This window comes from Eretmochelys imbricata, chromosome 9 (genome assembly GCF_965152235.1).
Source record: "Eretmochelys imbricata isolate rEreImb1 chromosome 9, rEreImb1.hap1, whole genome shotgun sequence".
Lineage (NCBI taxonomy): Eukaryota > Metazoa > Chordata > Testudines > Cheloniidae > Eretmochelys > Eretmochelys imbricata.
Window position 1 is genome coordinate 55311483 of NC_135580.1, and position 22378 is coordinate 55333860.

Genomic DNA, 22378 nt, shown 5'->3' on the forward strand with positions numbered 1-22378 from the left:
CAGGAGATTGTTGTTTATTATTATTTGTATTACAATTGCACCGAGGAGCCCTATATATGGAGCAGGACAACATTGTGCTTATAATTGCCTTCTGATGTTTGAGCTTTTACAGTTCATACTTTCAAGCTTTTCTCTATAACCAAGACAGCCAGGAACTTAACAACACAAGCAGCTGAGGTTCTCATGTAATCACATGACTCCAGGAGCTGGGGCTTTAAGGAAAACATCAAATATTTTTGAGACTTGCAACAAAATCTGAAGAAGTGGCAAAACTGGGTACAATATTATTAAGGCTGCCAATTAATCACAGTTAACTCACAGGATTAACTCAAAAAATTAATCGTGATTAATTGCACTTATAATAATAGAATACCAATTGAAATGTATTAAATATTTGTGGATGTTTTTCTACATATTCAATATTGATTTCAATTACAACACAGAATACAAAGTGCATAGTGCTCACTTTATATTATTATTTTTTATTAAAAATATATGCATGGTAAAATTGATAAACAAAAGAAATAGTATTTTTCAGTTCACCCCATACAAGTACTGAAATGCAATCTCTTTATTCTGAAAGTGTAATTTACAAATGCAGATTTTTTTTTTTTGGTTACATAACTGCACTCAAAAACAAAACTGTGTGAAACTTTAGAGCCTACAAGTCCACTCAGTCCTACGTCTTATTCTGCCAATTGCTAAGACAAACAAGTTTGTTTACATTGATGGGAGATACTGCTGCCTGCTTCTTATTTACAATTGTCACGTTCCCCTCTGGTGTTATCTGGACCGGTGATCTGCTAGGCCCCTCCAATCCTTGACTCTGGGAGCCAGCCTTACCCCGCTCTGCTGTGAGGATCCCCACTCCTGGGCTGTTCATGAACAGCCTCTGGCATGTAAGCTGCTCCCAGCTACTTGCAAGCGAATGATGCTAGCCAATATCTCCGGTCCCAGACACAACCCTGGGAACCTCTGTCTTGCAGTGTTCAGTTATGCCTGCTGGTCGCTGCAAGTTTATATAATTTCATCAATGTAACAAAGAAATTGATATGTACCAGGCTTGTTCTCCCCAGGGGAGTCTCTGACACACTGCAAACAACATGCACTGCTTCAGGTAGAATAAACAAACAGATTTATTAACTATAAAGGTAGATTTAAATGATTATAAGTCAAAGCATAACAAATCAGATTTGGTCAAATGAAATAAAAGCAAAACGCATTCTAAGCTGATCTTAACACTTTCAATGTCCTTACAAACCTAGATGCTTCTCACCACAGGCTGGCTTTTCAGTCAGCTCTCCCCTTTGATCAGCATTTCAGTTGCTTGGTGGTGGTGGTGACTGTAGATGTAGGTGGAAGAGAGGGAGCATGGCAAAATGTCTCTCCCTTTTATCATATCCTTTCTTTCCTCTTGGCTTTGCCCCACTCCTCCCCTTCAGAGTCAGGTGAGCATTACCTCATCACAGTCCCAAACTGCCCAAAGGAAGGGGGTGACTCCCTGAAGGCTCTAACAGATTATTTTTGTTGCTGCCTAAACCAGTGTCCATTGTTCCTGTGAGGCTGGGCTGGGTTTGTCCCATCCATGCCCTGACAAGGTGTGAACTGCCTCTTTGTTCTTCAAGAGTTTTTGCATGGGCTTGCTTTAAGCCGTGAGGATACATTTTTAGCCTCATAATTATATACATGAAATTATAACCTATAACCTTACTATAACATTACTGTAACAATTACTATAACATCACTATAATAACCATGCTCAGTGCATTATGAGTCTTCTGAAGACACCCAACATGACAAACTTTGCATTGGATACCACACAATCATTTTATAAAGATGAACATGGGGGTGTGGGGCATCCCCCCAAGGCACAGAGCGTCACAACAATGTCACCTGAAAGTGAGAACAGATGTTCACATGACACTTTTGTAGCTGGCGTTGTAAGGTGTTTACAAGCCAGATATGCTAAACATTCATATACCCCTTCCATGCTTCAGCCACCATTCCAGAGGATATGCTTCCATGCTGATGATGCTCATTAAAAAATGTGTCAATTAAATTTGTGATTGTACTCCTTGGGGGGAGAAGTGTATGTCTCCTGCTCCGTTTTACCCGCATTCTGCATATATTTCATGTCATAGCAGTCTCGGATGATGACCCAGCACATGTTCGTTTTAAGAACACTTTCACAGTAGATTTGACAAAACGCAAAGAAGTACCGATGTGAGATTTCTAAAAATAGCTACAGCACTCGACCCAAGGTTTAAGACTCTGAAGTGCTGTCCAAAATCTGAGAGGGACAAGATGTGGAGCATGCTTTTAGAAGTCTTAAAAGAGCAACACTCTGATGTGGAAACTACAGAACCTGAAACACAAAAAAAGAAAATCAACCTTCTGCTGATGGTATCTGACTCAAATGATGAAAATGAACATGCGTCAGTCAGTCCGCACTGCTTTGGATTGTTATCAAGCAGAACCCATCATCAGCATATAAGCATGTCCTCTGGAATGGTGGTTGAACCATGAGCTTCAGTTCATTTGCAAATTTGACACCATCAGCTCAGGATTAAACAAAGACTGTGAATGGCTAGCCAACTACAAAAGCAGTTTCTCTTCCCTTGGTGTTCACACCTCAACTGCTAGAAGAGGGCCTCATCCTCCCTGACTGAACTAACCTTGTTATCCCTAGCCTGATTCTTGCTTGCATATTTATACCTGCCTCTGGAAATTTCCACTACATGCATCCGATGAAGAGGGTATTCACCCATGAAAGCTTATGCTCCAATACGTCTGTTAGTCTATAAGGTGCCACAGGACTCTTTGCCTCTCTCTAATCACAATTTCCACATTTAAATCCTCAATACCTATCTAATCACTCCTTTGTAGTGGGTTGCTTTCTACTGTTCCTTCCACTGTGGAGTTAACTCTTTGTCCTTGCTCCCTTCTCCTTGTCCATCTGGGATGTCTTTCTGTAATCTCTTGGCATTTTTCTTTACTCTTTCACAGTTTATTGCAGTGGTTGCTCATAATTACTTACCTAAATCAAGTCAGTGGGGGAGGGAGTGTTATGGTCTTTTAAAAATGCTGTAAACTGGTCCTTTTAGATCAATCTGCTCTGTAAAGCATCAGCAAGGGGTGCTTGTACATTATATGTATCAGACAGCACATTGGGAGACCCCAAGCTAAGATATGGACCCTGTTTTTCACTCCCCAGATCTGTGCTAGGAGATAGCCTCCAGAAGAAAAGGCACAGGCTGTGAGACCCTAGTATTCTCATGCTACATGATATTTACTGCACCTTCTGGCAACAGCATACAAAAAAGTACCACATGTTCATTCTAAATTGCAATTGCTAGAGGAGGGGAAATTGGGAAACAAGAAACACTGCAAGGTTGAATGGACAAGGAACGTCAGTCTACCAGCCAATGCAGAATGAGATACAAATCCCATTTGGAAGTATCACTTGATTGCCTGTTCTGTTCATTCCCTCTGGGGCACCTGGCATCGGCCTCTATCGGAAGACAGGATACTGGGCTAGATGTACCTTTGGTCTGACCCAGTATGGCCGCTCTTATATTCTTAATGAATAAACTATCCCAGAAACTGAGAAAGTGGAAATAAGTGGTGGATGTTGAGCAGAAAGATCATGTTTTGTTCTGTGATATCAGTCCAATATTAATTTCTTGGGGAACTGTTGCTTAAAAATGCAAGCCACCATTTACGCTTTGCAACACACTTTTCTGCTAATTATTGTCTGGAGATGGTTTTTCTGCAGTGTTGGCTTAACAGAAAGAAGAACAATAGCGCAGCTCCATTATGAAGGGTCTCTTTGCAAGATGAACAGCTAAAACAGTATTTTTTAAAGGGCAAAATGTAATCTGCAGAAAACAGCAAAAATAATGGGAAGTTTAATAGCATAAACTTCAATTTTCTTGAATTTCTGTGACTTTCTTCCCCCTCCTGCTACCCTATGCCATTACTTCTACCCAGTTGAAACTTAAATCTAGACTTCATGTGACTCATTTTCTGAAAGCTTCTTCTCCCATTCTTGACTCAATCAGCTCTTAACTTAGAATGAAGCAATATAACTTTCCACAAACGAATGCTTCCTTTCTTTGTCCCTTATGTTTGACAAACATTTCCCCTTAATACAGACCAGAATCCTGGAGTTTTCCTTAGGCATGGCAATCTTTTTCCATATCTCCCTGATTAATAAGTCTGCCTATTAACACCTCTGGAATATTGCTAGAAAACGCTACTTGAGAGTCATCCCTGTGCTGAAATCCTTACTTGTATTTAATTACACCCCATTTTAACTATAGCAGTTTCTGCTTTGGTCTTCCCAAATCCTTGGTTAATACAAAACAGCAGCCAGATTGCTCTCTTGCATTAAATAGCAGGACTATCTCACACAAGCGCCTGCTGCTTTCTCTTGCTTTGTAAATCCATTTAGAATGGGCTTGGTTTTGCAAGCTCTCCGCTTTCTCTCTCTCTCTAGCCACATATAATAACTGTTCTTCTATGATATCTTCCATCCAAAGAACAGAGTGCTGTACAACCTGCAATTAAATCACAATCTGTGAGGTAGATAATCCTTGTCTTCTCCTTTTTATAGCTGGTGAAACTGAGACACAGATGTTGAGCCTTTCCCAAGCCAACACAGCAAGACATGGCAGTGTTGTAAATGGAGTTCATGTTTCCTGACTTTGCCTTCTGCATTAACCACTTGTCATAGTCTCACAGGACCCATGCACTCTCGGCTCTGTACATTCCCTGGGAGGAACCCCCTTCAGTGTGTGACAGCACTTGTTGGGAGTCACTTTCTCTCTTGGGGGTTAAGCCCTGAGCTCCACCGCCTCCTGGAACCTCACCTCTCTGAGCCTTCAGCACACCTGTCTGTCTCCATGACTCTCCTCAGGGAGTCTATTTGCTCTGGGCCCCCAGGACCTCCACATTCACAGGGAGCAATGCAACCCCGATCTCTAGATTGCCAGCGTAAAACAGAAGGGTTTACTGTACGTCTGGACACAGCACAAAAAGTTCTCAGGGCCCTCAAGCCTAGGAAGTCCCAGCACTGTCCATCTGGGTCTGTCCAGCATCCAAGTGGCTCAGGCTGCCCTTTGCCTTAGTCCAGAAGCCACGTCCTTCCAGTCGATCATCCTATATATATCACCTTCCCAACAGCCCCTCCTCCATCCTTTATCTTCAGTCCTGGGCAAACAGATAACCCGTCCAGGGCCCTCTCTTCCATCCTTTGTTCCCACTGGCCAGAACCAGCTGGTCAGATCATTGGGGCCCTCTCTCCTCAGCCCTTTGTCCTCCCACTGGCCAGAACTGACTAGCTCCCAAGATGGGGTGGGACTCTAGGTCACACTGGTTACCAAATTCCACAGTGTCCTGGCTGTTGTCCAGGGTCCAGACAGCTATGTGTAGTCACACCTGGCCCTTTGCAACAACGAACACCCTCTCCCACCACCTCGTTAAACACATAGGGGAAAGAGGCACACGCCATATTAATGCAGAACACTAAGAAAATCCCCCACTTAGTCAGACCACTACACAGTGCTTCCTCTCACTTTACCATAGGTAAATCATGACCACCTACTCTCCAACCTGCTGCAGTTTCTCTTTCTGCGGGGGGGGGGGTTGCTCTTATCTATCCTGCTCACTTTAGAACTCTTTCCAAACCAATACGTTACTTTCATTTTTCAAACCTATTTTGCTTGGCCTTTTCTGTGGAGCATTCAGTGATACTATAAGAAGTACACTGCATTGCTTATAGTCTGATAGATACATCATTTTAGTGTCAACGTGCCCAGAAAGTAAAGTAATCAATAAACAGACTTCTGACAGAGAAGCCCAGTCAGGTTAAACAGTCTCATAAATTCACCCTGATCTCAGACTCTTTGGTCAGCTTTCTTACTATGGCAAGGGAACTTCTTTATAAAGCTACTTGGTTAGGATTAGGCTATTCATTCATACTAGGTATGGATGCTTTTCTTTTCAACAGGAGCACCATTTAGGGATACAAACCTGCCCCTTCACTCAAGTGTAGACAGTGGACAACTGAAGACAGTGGGGTTGCGTAGGTGTAACCTATGGCAGAATTTGGCCAATGGAATCTTTATTACTGGTGATGATGTATGAATCAAAAGGAACACAGCTTCACTTCTAGATCTCCAGTGAGAACTTCTTTCCTATCCAGTTGTAAATGATGCAAATTTGGTCTGGAAGTCATTGACATAGGAAGCATAGAATGCTGTTATGCCACTCTGAGTCACTTTTTACAGCAAACTACTTTTTTCTCTCTCTTCTTCCTCTTCCTCCCCCCCCCCCCATAGTGATCTTCATTATTACAACCTTATCAAAGGTTTTCTTCAGGGATAAACAATATTTATATCTGAGTGTATACTATGAAAACATGCCAAATTATTGGCTCCATGGAGTAACTTGCTTTGCTTATGGGAGAGTTTCCGTATGCTCTGACTTGTGTAAGGCTTTCATTCTGAGTTTTCCTTCCACCTTCTTTTAAAACAGTAGTCTGCCTAAAAGAAATAAACAAGTACTTTCTAACGCAGCCTTAGTACTGCCAAAATCGAGATCAGCAGAGCTGGTAAAGCTGGAACTCCTTCAATATAAATGAGAGGGAACTTGCAAGGTGCTCTTTATGACTAGTCCTCTGTTTTGGAACTCACTTCCCTCCTTGGTCTGCTGGGCCGAGATCTTCAAAGGTATTTAGGATCCTAACATCCATTGAAATCAATTGAAGTTAGGAGCCTAAATACCTTTGAGAATCTGTGCTGTAGAGCCTAGATTTGTTAACCTTTTGAGCATGCTGCAAAGCCCATCTTTTTTTCTCTTCTCTAATGCAACTGAGGTAGATCTATTTCTGGGCAGTTCTCTTGCATTATTTTGTGATTTCAGTGTGTGGGATAAGCACCCAGAGCACAAGATGGGTACTTACTCGTTACATTTTAGAAATCTTAAGATATAATGAATCATACATTCATATTCACCACTTTTTTATTTTTTAGCTCATTTGGGTTGAGTTCAAAACAAGACCTGCAGTCCCTGGCTGCAAAATAGAGTATGCATTCCTTGCAACACCAGAAAACAATTGAAAAGACCCTGGAAAGATCATAGAATATCAGGGTTGGAAGGGACCTCAGGAGGTCATCTAGTCCAACCACCTGCTCAAGGCAGGACCAATCCCCAACTAAACCGTCCTAGCCAGGACTTTCTCAAGCCTGACCTTAAGAACCTCAAAAGAAGGAGATTCCTCCACATCCTTAGGTAACCCATTCCAGTGCTTCACCACCCTCCTAGTGAAAAAGTTTTTCCTAATATCCAACCTAAACCTCCCCCACTGCAACTTGAGACCATTACTCCTTGTTCTGTCATCTGCTACCACCTGAGAACAGTATAGAGCCATCTTCTTTGGAACCCCCTTTCAGGTAGTTGAAAGCAGCTATCAGATCCCGCCTCATTCTCCTCTTCTGCAGACTAAATAATTCCAGTTCCCTCAGCCTCTCCTCATAAGTCATGTGCTCCAGCCCCCTAATCATTTTTGTTGCCCTCCGCAACAAAATCCCAGGTTGTCCGAGGGTGAATGCGCCATGAAAGACCAGCATCTTTGCACCAGAAGTTGAGGGGCCACAAGTTTTTCCCTGCCTAGAAATCTCTGTTCCTAAGGAGAGCAGGGCTCAGAGAGGCTTCTTTCTCCCCAGTTCTCCATTCTCAGAATGTCGTGACATGTCCTGTTTTTAGGGCCTGACCCAATGTCCCTGAGGGTTTTTGTTTTGTGGCAATTTCTGTGCATTCCTTCAGCTTGGCCGTAAGCAGGAACTGCCTGCAGCTGAGCCAGGGAAACTGAGGATAGTTTGCTGGAGCATATGTTCTTATCAAGAACTGGTCCACTTGTCACGTTAACATCTTTCCCATGATGCCTGGTTGTCGGCTCTTCTTCTCACTAGTCCTCAAGCCAGTCTCCCTCTCTTTACACAGCCAAATCCACAGGGTACCAGGAAAAGGAGAGGTTGGGCATTGCTTGTCATGATGAGCCGAGCACCCTCTTCTCCCCTGATGCCTCAGCTCTCCTTGCTAGGCCTTACCAAACCCACCCTATACATGCCTTCATGACAGATGGCCTGTTTTCTTGTTTTCAATGTGTGGTCACCCTGACAGGGAATGGTGAGAAGAGCAGGCTCTAAACAACCCTTCAAGAACTCTGTGGAGGGAAGGGAAGTGACCATGACAGGTTGCTCCCACTGGTGTGGTTGCAGTGGGAGGACAGGGAACCAGGTCACAACAGGCCTCAGAGCATCCCTGAAGCTTTTTCTCTTTATTCTCCCACAGGAAATCTCTATACCACTTGGGTGTGTGTGTGTGAGGAATCGGTGATGACAGGCTGTCTCCCTCTATGGAAGCTTTTATACTTATGAGGAGAACAGCCTGTGACAGGTTTTCTCCCCAACAGAAATCTCCACTCCAGAAGTGGAGGCAGTGATAGACCCTTCCAGAACCTCCACTGCCACAAAGCCTGGTGGCACATGCTGTGTGTCGCTGTTCTGTAGCTGGAGCCATATGGTAAAAAAGCCAAGCTACTTGAGGATTCCCGAAGGATACAGTTGTTGAGGGGATGTTGGAAGGAGATCCACAAACCTGTAATGTCTGAGAGTCTGTAACTTCATGTGGATAACTACAATGTGATAGGTGTATGTGGACCCCCATCACTGATATGATGCAGTATATCCCTAAGGAATGCCCTATTGAGCCAGACAATGAGATGGAGATTTGGGGAAAGGAAGATAAATCCCAGTAGGGGTTTCCAGACTGGGATTTCATCTGGCAGTGCCTCTCTGCGCTGAGGGTAACCTGGGCAACGCTAGGCTTCCTACCTGCACAAGAGCTAATTGGGTGTAGCTGAAGCTAGTTGCACTCAGAGCCTTAAAAAGGGCTTGTCTCTTCACAGAGAAAATGGATGGAAATAAGGCTCTGATGCTAAAAAGTATTTAGGCTCATAACTCCCATTTAAATCAGTGGAAGCTAGGAGCCTAAAAAGTTGAGGATGTGGGTCCAGCTTCCTGGAAATCAGGCCAGGGAGACACTAGAACTGCCTTGTTTAATATTAGTGTAGTGTTTAGATGCTGTTTAGTTGTATGAAGGGAATAGGGCCAGAGATTTTACATATGGTTGATTTTTGGTTGCACCTTAAACTATAACTGAATCTGAAATGGTGAGGAGGGTTTCTCTGTTTTGCCTGGGACTTGTGCTGTGTCAGGCCAGCTGCATGGACCTTGCCTCTGCCACATACAACAGCAGAAGTGAAAATGTGCTCGTGGGAGGACCAGTGGATATATACTGTGTGCTGACGCATATGAAAGTTTATTGCTTTTAGCTTCCAGGGGATGAACTAGATGCCCTAATGCAGGGGTTCTCAAACTGGGGGTCGGGACCCCTCAGGGGGTCACGAGGTTATTACATGGGGGCGCAAGCTGTCACCCTCCACCCCAAACCCTGCTTTGCCTCCATCATTTATATTAGTATTGAATATACAACGACCAGCTTGGCTTAATGGTGAAATCCTAGCGGATCTTAAACATAAAAAAGAAGCTTACAAGAAGTGGAAGGTTGGACATATGACCAGGGAAGAGTATAAAAATATTGCTCGGGCATGTAGGAATGAAATCAGGAGGGCAAAATCGCACCTGGAGCTGCAGTTAGCAAGAGATGTCAAGAGTAACAAGAAGGGTTTCTTCAGGTATGTTGGCAACAAGAAGAAAGTCAATGAAAGTGTGGGCCCCTTACTGAATGAGGGAGGCAACCTAGTGACAGAGGATGTGGAAAAAGCTAATGTACTCAATGCTTTTTTTGCCTCTGTCTTCACTAAAATGGTCAGCTCCCAGACTGCTGCGCTGGGCATCACAGCATGGGGAGTAGATGGCCAGCCCTCTGTGGAGAAAGAGGTGGTTAGGGACTATTTAGGAAAGCTGGACATGCACAAGTCCATGGGGCCGGATGCGTTGCATCCGAGAATGCTAAAGGAATTGGCGGCTGTGATTGCAGAGCCATTGGCCATTATCTTTGAAAACTCGTGGCGAACGGGGGAAGTCCCGGATGACTGGAAAAAGGCTAATGTAGTGCCAATCTTTAAAAAGGGGAAGAAGGAGGATCCTGGGAACTACAGGCCAGTCAGCCTCACCTCAGTCCCTGGAAAAATCATGGAGCAGGTCCTCAAGGAATCAATCCTGAAGCACTTACACGAGAGGAAAGTGATCAGGAACAGTCAGCATGGATTCACCAAGGGAAGGTCATGCCTGACTAATCTAATCACCTTCTATGATGAGATTCCTGGTTTTGTGGATGAAGGGAAAGCAGTGGATGTATTGTTTCTTGACTTTAGCAAAGCTTTTGACACGGTCTCGCACAGTATTCTTGTCAGCAAGTTAAAGAAGTATGGGCTGGATGAATGCACTATAAGGTGGGTAGAAAGTTGGCTAGATTGTCCGGCTCAATGGGTAGTGATCAATGGCTCCATGTCTGGATGGCAGCCGGTATCAAGTGGAGTGCCCCAAGGGTCAGTCCTGGGGCCGGTTTTGTTCAATATCTTCATAAATGATCTGGAGGATGGTGTGGATTGCACTCTCAGCAAATTTGCGGATGATACTAAACTAGGAGGAGTGGTAGATGCGGTGGCAGGTAGGGATAGGATACAGAGGGACCTAGACAAATTGGAGGATTGGGCCAAAAGAAATCTGATGAGGTTCAATAAGGATAAGTGCAGGGTCCTGCACTTAGGATGGAAGAATCCAATGCACCGCTACAGACTAGGGACCCAATGGCTAGGCAGCAGTTGTGCGGAAAAGGACCTAGGGGTGACAGTGAACAAGCTGGATATGAGTCAGCAGTATGCCCTTGTTGCCAAGAAGGCCAATGGCATTTTGGGATGTATAAGTAGGGGCATAGCCAGCAGATTGAGGGACGTGATCGTTCCCCTCTATTCGACATTGGTAAGGCCTCATCTGGAGTACTGTGTCCAGTTTTGGGCCCCACACTACAAGAAGGATGTGGATAAATTGGAGGGAGTCCAGCGAAGGGCAACAAAAATGATTAGGGGTCTGGAACACATGACTTATGAGGAGAGGCTGAGGGAACTGGGATTGTTTAGTCTGCAGAAGAGAAGAATGAGGGGGGATTTGATAGCTGCTTTCAACTACCTGAGAGGTGGTTCCAGAGAGGATGGTTCTAGACTATTCTCAGTGGTAGAAGAGGACAGGACAAGGAGTAATGGTCTCAAGTTGCAGTGGGGGAGGTTTAGGTTGGATATTAGGAAAAACTTTTTCACTAGGAGGGTGGTGAAACACTGGAATGCGTTACCTAGGGAGGTGGTAGAATCTCCTTCCTTAGAAGTTTTTAAGGTCAGGCTTGACCAAAGCCCTGGCTGGGATGATTTAATTGGGGATTGGTCCTGCTTTGAGCAGGGGGTCGGACTAGATGACCTCCTGAGGTCCCTTCCAACCCTGATATTCTATGACCTTCAGCTGGTTGATTTTAGAGTTTTTTCTATCTTGGGGTTTTGTCCTGCTGCCCATCATTGTAGTGTCTGAAGGTTTTGCATGTAAAATAGATTAGCAATAGCAAAAATTCCAACCATAGGCCTAGGTGTGGTACCTGCATGGTTGTAGTGCTCTACCACAATCTTGGAAGTTATGGGTTTGAGTCTTGTCTCATCTTACACTGAAAGGTCACTTCCAGTTCATCCAGCTACAAAATGGGTACTTGATCCATTGGGTTAGGGCAGTCAAACGTAGCCAGCTGTAATGCTAGCTTGTGTATGGGTGGCTATGAAACTAAGAAAAGGAGTACTTGTGGCACCTTAGAGACTAACCAATTTATTTGAGCATAAGCTTTCGTGAGCTACAGCTCACTTTGTAGCTCACGAAAGCTTATGCTCAAATAAATTGGTTAGTCTCTAAGGTGCCACAAGTACTCCTTTTCTTTTTGCGAATACAGACTAACACGGCTATTACTCTGAAACCTATGAAACTAAGGTATCTTAACTGGGAGAGACAAGGGGGGTGGGGGATGAGATAATATATTTTATTGGACCAACTTCTGTTGGTGAAAGAGACAAACTTTCAACCTACACCAAGCTCTTCTTCAGGTCTGCCTTAACCATGGCAGCGTAGAGCCATTGGCACAGGGGGACTTTGAAGTTCCTAGCAGACTTCATGAAGTTATTGGCTCTTCTCCTTTATCAGGTATAGACAGTGCTATGGGGTAGCGGGCTTTTTGGAGGGGAGGGGTGGTAATCTGAAACATTGTGTCTGAAATGTATAGTCTGTTTAACAGGCTGTAAAATCCTCAGGGAAAGAACTCAGTTGTTCCCTACTTTTATATAGTGACACGCATAGAGACAGTATTTAATTAAGTAGACTGAAAAGACCCATTAGGACAGTGGTTCTCAAACTTTTGTACTGGTGATCCCTTTCACATAGCAAGCCTCTGAGTGTGACCCCCCACCCCGTTATAAATTAAAAACACTTTTTTGTATAGAATCATAGAATATCAGGGTTGGAAGGGACCTCAGGAGGTCATCTAGTCCAACCCCCTGCTCAAAGCAGGACCAATCCCCAATTTAATCATCCCAGCCAGGGCTTTGGTCAAGCCTGACCTTAAAAACTTCTAAGGAAGGAGATTCTACCACCTCCATAGGCAACGCATTCCAGTGTTTCACCACCCTCCTAGTGAAAAAGTTTTTCCTAATATCCAACCTAAACCTCCCCCACTGCAACTTGAGACCATTACTCCTTGTCCTGTCCTCTTCTACCACTGAGAATAGTCTAGAACCATCCTCTCTGGAACCACCTCTCAGGTAGTTGAAAGCAGCTATCAAATCCCCCCTCATTCTTCTCTTCTGCAGACTAAACAATCCCAGTTCCCTCAGCCTCTCCTCATAAGTCATGTGTTCCAGACCCCTAATAATTTTTGTTGCCCTTCGCTGGACTCTCTCCAATTTATCCACATCCTTCTTGTAGTGTGGGGCCCAAAACTGGACACAGTACTCCAGATGAGGCCTTACCAATGTCGAATAGAGGGGAACGATCACGTCCCTCAGTCTGCTGGCTATGCCCCTACTTATACATCCCAAAATGCCATTGGCCTTCTTGGCAACAAGGGCATACTGCTGACTCATATCCAGCTTGTTCACTGTCACCCCTAGGTCCTTTTCCGCAGAACTGCTGCCTAGCCATTGGGTCCCTAGTCTGTAGCTGTGCATTGGGTTCTTCCGTCCTAAGTGCAGGACCCTGCACTTATCCATATTGAACCTCATCAGATTTCTTTTGGCCCAATCCTCCAATTTGTTTAGGTCCCTCTGTATCCTATCCCTACCTGCCACCGTATCTACCACTCCTCCTAGTTTAGTATCATCCGCAAATTTGCTGAGAGTGCAATCCACACCATCCTCCAGATCATTTATGAAGATATTGAACAAAACCGGCCCCAGGACCGACCCTTGGGGCACTCCACTTGATACCGGCTGCCATCCAGACATGGAGCCATTGATCACTACCCATTGAGCCGGACAATCTAGCCAACTTTCTACCCACCTTATAGTGCATTCATCCAGCCCATACTTCTTTAACTTGCTGACAAGAATACTGTGTGAGACCGTGTCAAAAGCTTTGCTAAAGTCAAGAAACAATACATCCACTGCTTTCCCTTCATCCACAAAACCAGTAATCTCATCATAGAAGGCGATTAGATTAGTCAGGCATGACCTTCCCTTGGTGAATCCATGCTGACTGTTCCTGATCACTTTCCTCTCGTGTAAGTGCTTCAGGATTGATTCCTTGAGGACCTGCTCCATGATTTTTCCAGGGACTGAGGTGAGGCTGACTGGTCTGTAGTTCCCAGGATCCTCCTTCTTCCCTTTTTTAAAGATGGGCACTACATTAGCCTTTTTCCAGTCGTCCAGGACTTCCCCGGATTGCCATGTTTTCAAAGATAATGGCCAATGGCTCTGCAATCACAGCCGCCAATTCCTTTAGTACTCTCGGATGCAACGCATCCGGTCCCATGGACTTGTGCACGTCCAGCTTTTCTAAACAGTCCCTAACCACTTCTTTCTCCACAGAGGGCTGGCCACCACTCCCCATACTGTGTTGCGCAGCGCAGCAGTCTGGGAGCTGATCTTGTTCGTGAAGACAGAGGCAAAAAAAGCATTGAGTACATTAGCTTTTTCCACATCCTCTGTCACTAGGTTGCCTCCCTCATTCAGTAAGGGGCCCACACTTTCCTTGACTTTCTTCTTGTTGCCAACATACCTGAAGAAACCCTTCTTGTTACTCTTAACATCTCTTGCTAGCTGCAGCTCCAGGTGCGATTTGGCCCTACATGCCCGAGCAACATTTTTATACTCTTCTCTGGTCATTTGTCCAATCTTCCACTTCTTGTAAGCTCCTTTTTTATGTTTAAGATCCGCAAGGATTTCACTGTTAAGCCAAGCTGGTCGCCTGCCATATTTACTAGTCTTTTGACACATTGGGATGGTTTGTCCCTGTAACCTCAATAGGGATTCTTTGAAATACAGCGAGCTCTCCTGGACTCCTTTCCCCCTCATGTTATTCCCCCAGGGGATCCTACCCATCTGTTCCCTGAGTGAGTCGAAGTCTGCTTTCCTAAAGTTCAGGGTCCGTATTCTGCTGATTACCTTTCTTCCCTGTGTCAGGATCCTGAACTCGACCAACTCCCAGGTTCCCATCCACTTTTGTTTCCCCTACTATTTCTTCCCGGTTTGTGAGCAGCAGGTCAAGAAAAGCTCTCCCCCTAGTTGGCTCCTCCAGCACTTACACCAGGAAATTGTCCCCTACATTTTCCAAAAACTTCCTGGATTGTCTGTGCACAGCTGTAGTGCTCTCCCAGCAGATATCAGGGTGATTGAAGTCGCACGTCCTGGTTCTCATGGGCGATCTAGTAGCTTCTGCGAGTTGCTGGAAGAAAGCCTCATCCACCTCATCCCCCTGGTCCAGTGATCTATAGCAGACTCCCACCACTACATCACTCTTGTTGCTCACACTTCTAAACTTAATCCAGAGACACTCAGGTTTTTCTACAGTTTCATACCGGAGCTCTGAGCAGTCATACTGCTCCCTTACATACAGTGCTACTCCTCCACCTTTTCTGCCCTGCCTGTCCTTCCGGAACAGTTTATAACCATCCATGACAGTACTCCAGTTATGTGAATTATCCCACCAAGTCTCTGTTATTCCAATCACGTCATAATTCCTTGCCTTCACCAGGACCTCCAGTTCTCCCTGCTTGTTTCCAAGGCTTTGTGCATTTGTATATAGGCACTTGAGATAACCTGCTGATCGCCCCTCATTCTCGGTATGAGCCCTCCCCTCACAGACGTTCCTGCCTGTGCTCCCTCCCGGTATCCTGTTTGCCCACTTACCTCAGGCCTTTGGTCTCCTTCCCCCAGTGAACCTAGTTTAAAGCCCTCCTCACTAGGTTAATCTCTGTACCAAGCAAATGTATTTTTATATCCTTGTTTAGATTAATGTTCAGATATTTTACAGAAGTATGCTTTAAAGACAGGTGTGACTGAGTAGAGGCTAGCTATTTAGAGTATAGGGTGAGAGTGTTCAAAGCAGCAAAAGATAACGTTGTGTAAAGTGCTATATGTAAAAGGTGAGCCATAGGAAACATAGGTACTAAAATAGTATGTAGACCTTATATTAGCACTTTGGGTCTTTGCTTTTCAAAACACACTCCACACATTAGTGAATTAACACTAAGGGCTTGCCTAAACAGGGAAAGCAGCAGAACTATAGTGGTATAATTTACCAGTACAGCTCTAGAACTGTAACTACTCCCTGGGACACTGGTCCAGAAATCAAAGTGACTTTTTCCCTGTAGCTGATGTACCTGTACTTTCCAAAACGACAGGTCAACCCTGACGTTTGACTGGACTGTCAGAATGTTGGGAAGTGGAATTCTGGGGGGGGACACTCCTGGCTCTCAGCTAATTGGGGGTCACACCCGCTGAGCTCACCTCTTCCTACTTTGCAGATGGGGAGGGAGGTAGAGGAAGGTTATCATGCTGATCTTCAGGGCAGCTGAGGACCTACCGCCTCCCTCAAGGGGGCGGGCGGGCTGAGAGGCAAGGTCCGGCAGCGGGGACCAGCTCTTCCTTCCCCCTGAGGCCTGGTTGCCCCTCTGGACCCGACCGGGCAGCGCCCTGTCGGCGGCGCTGCGGTTGCAGGGCCAGGCCTGCCCTGGAAGGGAAGGGGCATGGCTCTGACGTGCGTGGCTGGGATTGGCAGCCGCCCGCCCTATATAGCAACCGGGGAAGGTGCCTCGCAGCTTTCCCAGGAGCGTTTCGGGGCTTCTCCAGCAGAGAGAGCTAGCAGGGCACCGGCCGGAGTAAGTTGCATGCCGGGGCCGGGACCCGGGGCACCCCCAGCCCCGTCACCCCTCACCCGCTGCAGCCGAGGCGCCGGGCTGGGCCCACGGCACCAAGTTGGCTGGAAAGGGTGGCGCGGGCAGCGGAGCTGAGCTGCCGACGTGGAGGCTGAGACGCGGCAGCAGCAAAGGGAGCTGTCTGTCCCGCTCCCCCCCGCGCGGGTCGCGCCCCCTCCCTGCCCGCAGCCCCGCGCCGCCGTTTAGAGCTGCGCTCCAGTAGCCCCACGGGAGCCGCCACGGGGAGGGGGAGGGGGCAAGACCTACGTGTCACTACTGCGCATGGGCCCGGGCTCGGCCGGCGCTGCCGCCGCCGAACTTTGCACGAACTTTTTGCCCGGCCTTGTCCCGAACGGGCTCGGGGCCGAGGACCCCCGCGGGGAGCGGGTCTCTCTACTGCGCTTGCCTCCCGTGCCGGGCAGGGCGCTCTGCGCTGGCACAGACCGGGCTCGGGCTCGGGCTCGCTGCCTGCCCGCGGAGGGCATCTTCTGGCTGGGCCCCTACCGCCCGCGGTGTTAGCTGGGCGCCCACCTGCTGTTCGTGTGTTAGTTGGGTCTGCGCCTTGCACGTGGGGCTGTTCCCAGACCTGCTACTCGCGGCGCCTGGCTCCATTTTCACCGTTTTCTTTTTTCTTCTCTTTTGCTCGAGGGGGGAGGGGTGCATCGGTGAATTAACGTGGGATTTTGATGATGACGCTGGCAGTGGCCACAAGAGAGCAGCCCAGCACCCTCCCCTCCACCTCGGTTTCAGGGCTGCGTGATAATTCCCTTCTTAAATCAGCCCAGCCAACATCCCTCCCACCCCCAAAACAGCTCAACAAACCTTTAATAAGAAGGACGAAGTATAACTTCATTGTGGTGTCGCTACTAACTTTCTGTGTCGCTTTGACTGGTTTACTTTTTAAGATTGTTGCAAGCTAGTCATATTTTTGGAGCTGGGATTGTGAAATTTCTGGCATTGTTCTTAGCTGATATTTGTAAGAAGCGTACAAAATTCAGTTCTCACTATCAGGATCTTTGCAGACTTACTTTGGTCTTTTAGACCTCTTTGCTGGAAACCACTCCATAGTTCGTTAATCTGTACAGCACAAATAAGGTTTTAGTGTGCACCAAGAAAGTCCCATAAGGTGAGTTAATGGGTTTCTGGGTAGGTATATTTGAGTAAGGCTGGGTTTAATTACCTACCTTGATCTTATTTGTCTATATGTATTTGGAGAGGATGAAATAATGACTGTAAATAAAAGCAAGGCATAAGGAATTGTGGGATGCTCGTTACAAAATCAATGTTCTGCTTTTAATTACTTGAGAATGAGGGTGGCTGACTCATAGACCCAATCTTATCATTTGAAATTACTTTATCCGGAGTGTTTGGGGGGGACTGGATGAGGATGGCTTTACAGAAATGTTTTTTTTGGGGGGGGGAATAAAATGTGGTTTCTGGGATGTGGCTGTCTAGGGGGAGGGAAGATTTAGCCTTTGTCTAGACTAGGATTTAAGGTAGTGCTAACATGTCCAGTAATCTAGTATAGAGAAAGCACACTGCTTTTAATAAAAGAAAAAAAGGAGTACTTGTGGCACCTTAGAGACTAACAAATTTATTTGAGCATAAGCTTTCGTGAGCTACATTTTCTTTTTGCGGATACAGACTAACACGGCTGCTACTCTGAAAACTGCTTTTAATGTGTGCTCTGTGTGTTAGGCTCCCACCTAGGGTTTAACTTGCACTTTATAGCAGTATAACAAATGTTAAAGTATATAGTGTCTTGTCTGACTCCTAGAATGTCAGTCACTAGTTATGCCTCTTATCCTAGCCTAGACAAGAGCCAGAGTTCATGGATGGGATCTATATCAGTGGTTCTCAAACTTTTGTACTGGTGATCCCTTTCGCATAGCAAGCCTCTGAGTGCGACCCCCTTATACATTAAAAAATCTTTTTTATATATTTAACATTATAAATGCTGGATGCAAAGTGGGGTTTGGGGTGTAAGCTGACAACTTGCGACCGCCCATTTAATAACCTCGTGACCCCGTGAGGGGTCCTGACCCCCAGTCTGAGAACCCCATATCTATATGAAAGGAGGGTTCCCCTGAATGGCAATGTGTAGGTGAGACTGAGTGGTGGTCAGGCATGGCAGAGAGATTCTGGTTAGGTTTTATTAATGAGAAGGTTTTCTGGATGACTCTCCTTTTTATGAAGAAAAGAGGTATTTGAACCACTGCCCTCCACCTACCACCAGAAGCTGACTAGAGGAGCTTTACACCCCGTTAGACCTGGTGTACTGAAATCTTTAATTGTAACAAAATGGCCTGCCTTGGGATCTTGTCCAATGCCAGATCAGACTTGCAAAATGCTATTTGCCCAGGGTAACTTTTTTTTTTTTTTTTAGGGGGAAGGAAAATGAGTAAGTAAAGCTTTTTCATGAGTTTCATAGTGAAGAGCAGGTGAGGTGCTTTAGCTGGTGATTTCTTTGTGACAATTTTGCAAGGCTGATTTAAATAATAGATATTAATGTATGACTAGGCTTTCAGTAATTTGGTTCATATAACTGCAAGTTCAGGGTTCTGGTATTTGTGTCTCTTCTCTTGCCCCCTCCTCTTCTTTCCCCCATCCCCCTCTCCCAAGTGACTTTAGTTTTAGAGTCTCAGGTGATTCATTGCAACCACTTCCTTTAAAAGGTTATTTCTATGTACGTATCACTGTTAGAATGAATATCAGAGTAACTTACTAGCTTTTCCCTTTAATGTTATCCTGTTGCTCCTAGTTACCTTCCCTAAAGAATTCCTGTCCTTCCTTGGTGTGTATGTCAAATACTTGTAGAAGATCATGTCATCTCTTAGCCATACTATAAATGTTACATGCCTCACAAATTAATCCCTACAGCCTCCTAATCATTTGGGTTGCTCTTCTGTAGTGAGACTAAAAGTGAGACTCCAATTCTTCAGTAACTTCCTAGTAATCTCAGTACACAGAACTGGACACAATATTCCTGATGTGGTGCCCTCCTATAGAGAGGGATTGTTACCTTTTTCCCCTCCATTACATGATTACTCTTCATCTGCAGTTCAAAACTGACTTAGCCTTTTTTCTTTGTTGATGTATCACATTGCAAACTCATATAATTTGATCTCTATCAACTCCAGATCTTTTTTTCAGTATTACCATGTCCCTGGTTCCTCTCCAAACAGTGAATATCTGTTTGACTATTCACTACCCCCCCTCAATCTTTAGTCTCACTATTATTTTGTGCCATATTTATACTTCTCTAGGGCTTGTGATATAACTGTCCTTAGGGACTGGGCATCTTGGATGTATGTATTTATAAACTTGTTTAGTGATCAAGGAGAAATGGATTAAACTTCATCGGAGTTGGGAATAGTACAGTAGCTTTTCAGAGCACTTAAACACTGGTTAGACTAACACACAAATGACACGGCTGTTACTCTGAAACCTGACACAAATGAAGTTTGTTAATCAATTTATAATTGACCATACTGAAGAGGACAAGATTATTGTAAGGGGCATTATCTGGTGTTTAACAACTGTTAGTCTTCCTGGGTGGCCTGTATAAAACTCAAGCTTTTGTGAATAAAGTAGTCTTGTAGATCGTTAACTAGGGAGAGATTTGTGATAGGTTTACTGGCCCTTTAAGGTTGCACCTCCCCCTCATCTCTTTCCCCTCCCCCTCTCTGAAGCTATGAATGGTCACTGGTACAGGCAGTGCTGAGGTGGCATTTGTGAAAATTACTTTCTGCTCTACGCTGACACAGCTTGCTTTGCAGGGCACTCCTAAAGTCTTTCTAAATTTCAGAATGGTTTGGAAGTCTGCCTGCATCCCCTCACAGGTGTGCACATGTACAGATTTCAGATAAGTCATTTTTTAAAAATAGGTAATTAGCCTTTCTTCTCTTTACTTTAGCATAAGGCTTCACTTAAGCAAAACATCCAGTCCCATTTGGAATCTGTTATGAATGTCTTTGTTAGAATATGCTTGCATTATAACAAATTGTCTGAATTACTCTTGATCTATGTGTGATCGGGATAGATTGCTTTTCATCTGTCAAGTAACAATTTATTAGAAATGCTGGTAAGAGGAAACTACAAAAAAAGTAAAACTTGTCACTTTGAAGGCAGCTGAAGCTTGAGTCAGTTTAACAGCTTCAGCCTTAGGAGAAGTGACATGTAAACCAGTCATACGGGGTAGTCAATTATTTTTTGTCAAGGGTCCAAATTTCTTGGTCAAGGTATAATCCAGGTCCAGTCTCCAGAGAAAATAATAATGAGTAAATAAAAAAAAATTCAAGGTCCATTCCAAAACATCTGGCTGTCCAGATTTGGCCCACCCTCCACCTATTGACTACCCCTGTCTTAAGCTGACTAACATGCAGGCAAGATCAAAGGTGTATTTGAAATGTAAGGTTTCGTGGGAAGAAATGGAAATAATTCCAAAGTTAGATTGGGGGTGGGGATGAGATCAAGGATACTCTGTCGCATGAAGAACAGACAAATTTCCCCCAGATCAGATATTGCATTAATGAAACGCTGGTGTAAGTTTAACCGACATGCCTGATGGGACAGTATATTCTGTCCCACCTTTAACATCAAAAAGGGCACAGGCTATATGGGATCTGTGAGGCAGCATAAGACACCTGCAGTCAGAGAGACTCTTGAGAGGCTGCGTGACCAAGTGGGGCTAGAGTGATGGCACTCAGGCTGAAAATGGGAGGGCAGGAGTGAGGGCATGGGGAGAGAAGGCGCACTTCCAAAAATAGAGAGGCAGCTTGCATTCACTGCAACTAACCTGTCTGTACCGCATAACCTGTCTACCATGTCACACTGCAAGACCAAACTGTTGTATTTTAATCTCCTCTTGTCAGCATAGCTTGTTTTTAATTAGACCAGTTGGATCTTAGATTGTCTTCGGGGGACTTTCACAGACCATCCTGGAAAGGTGAATTAATTTTCAACCTCGGAAGGAAGCCTACACTGCTCTGTCCGGGCTATCAGGGTATGTCTACACAGTAATTAAACACCCATGGCTGGCTCTGGCAGCTGATTTAGGCTTGGGCTGTGGGGCTGTAAAATTCTGGTGTAGATACTTGGGCTGGAGCCTGAGTTTGGGACAGCCTTGCGGGGTCCCAGAGCTCAGGCTCCAGCCCAAACCTGGATGTATGCACCACAGTTTTACAGCCCTGCAGCCTAAGCGCCCGATGAGCTGCGAGTATTTAATTGCTGTGTAGACATACCCTACGTCAGAAGGGTGCAGAACTAGGGACTCCACTCTCATAGTGGGTGTTGCTGTCAGGGCTGTGGTCTGACAGATGTATGGGAAACAACTACTGACCATGGACAAGAATTGAGTTTTAAGGTGGCTAGTTATAAAATAGGAGCGGTCAGGGAGTAGAAATGTGTCATAATGTTCTTAACTAATCAGTCTCTAGGCTGGTTATATTTAGGAGTGCATCTAGCTTAAAGCACTTTTTTCAGCATGTTTTGTAAAGTACGTACAAGAAATATCCATTTTCGGAGTAGGGACTTCATCTGTAATCAGGTCCATGAATGGAGTTGCACCTTGGGGCAAATGACAGGACACGAGAGCTTTGCAGGGTGGAAATCTTTTTGTTTTCTGTGCATTTGATTATACGTTGATTATATATGTGATGTAATTTAATTTGATTACCCAAATACAAACCATTTTAATTAAAAATAGATTAAAATGGCACATGATTTGCTACTGCTGTCCAAAAATGCTGATCCTATTGAAAATCTAAATCGTGGCTTGCCATGTAGTCTCATATGTATTTGTTCTTGCATACACACATTTCCCATGTAGGGAAGAGTCTGCCTCTTGTTTATAAATCCTTTTTCAGAACAAAATTTTAATAAAAGCTTCTGAGAGTACCATGTTGATCCCCTT

General features: G+C 45.0%; 1 protein-coding gene across 3 annotated transcripts in view; it reads left to right on the forward strand.

Annotated features, from left to right (window-relative positions):
• Positions 1-22378, forward strand: part of HDLBP (high density lipoprotein binding protein) — a 90967-nt gene that overhangs the window by 18564 nt on the left and 50025 nt on the right. The window contains exon 1 of one of the 3 annotated variants that reach the window (XM_077825602.1): positions 16344-16428. The exons of the other annotated variants lie outside the window; for them this stretch is intronic. The gene's annotated coding sequence lies outside the window, so the exon portion shown is untranslated. Of the gene's footprint in view, positions 1-16343; positions 16429-22378 lie in introns of those variants that run through there. 3 annotated transcript variants of the gene reach the window in all.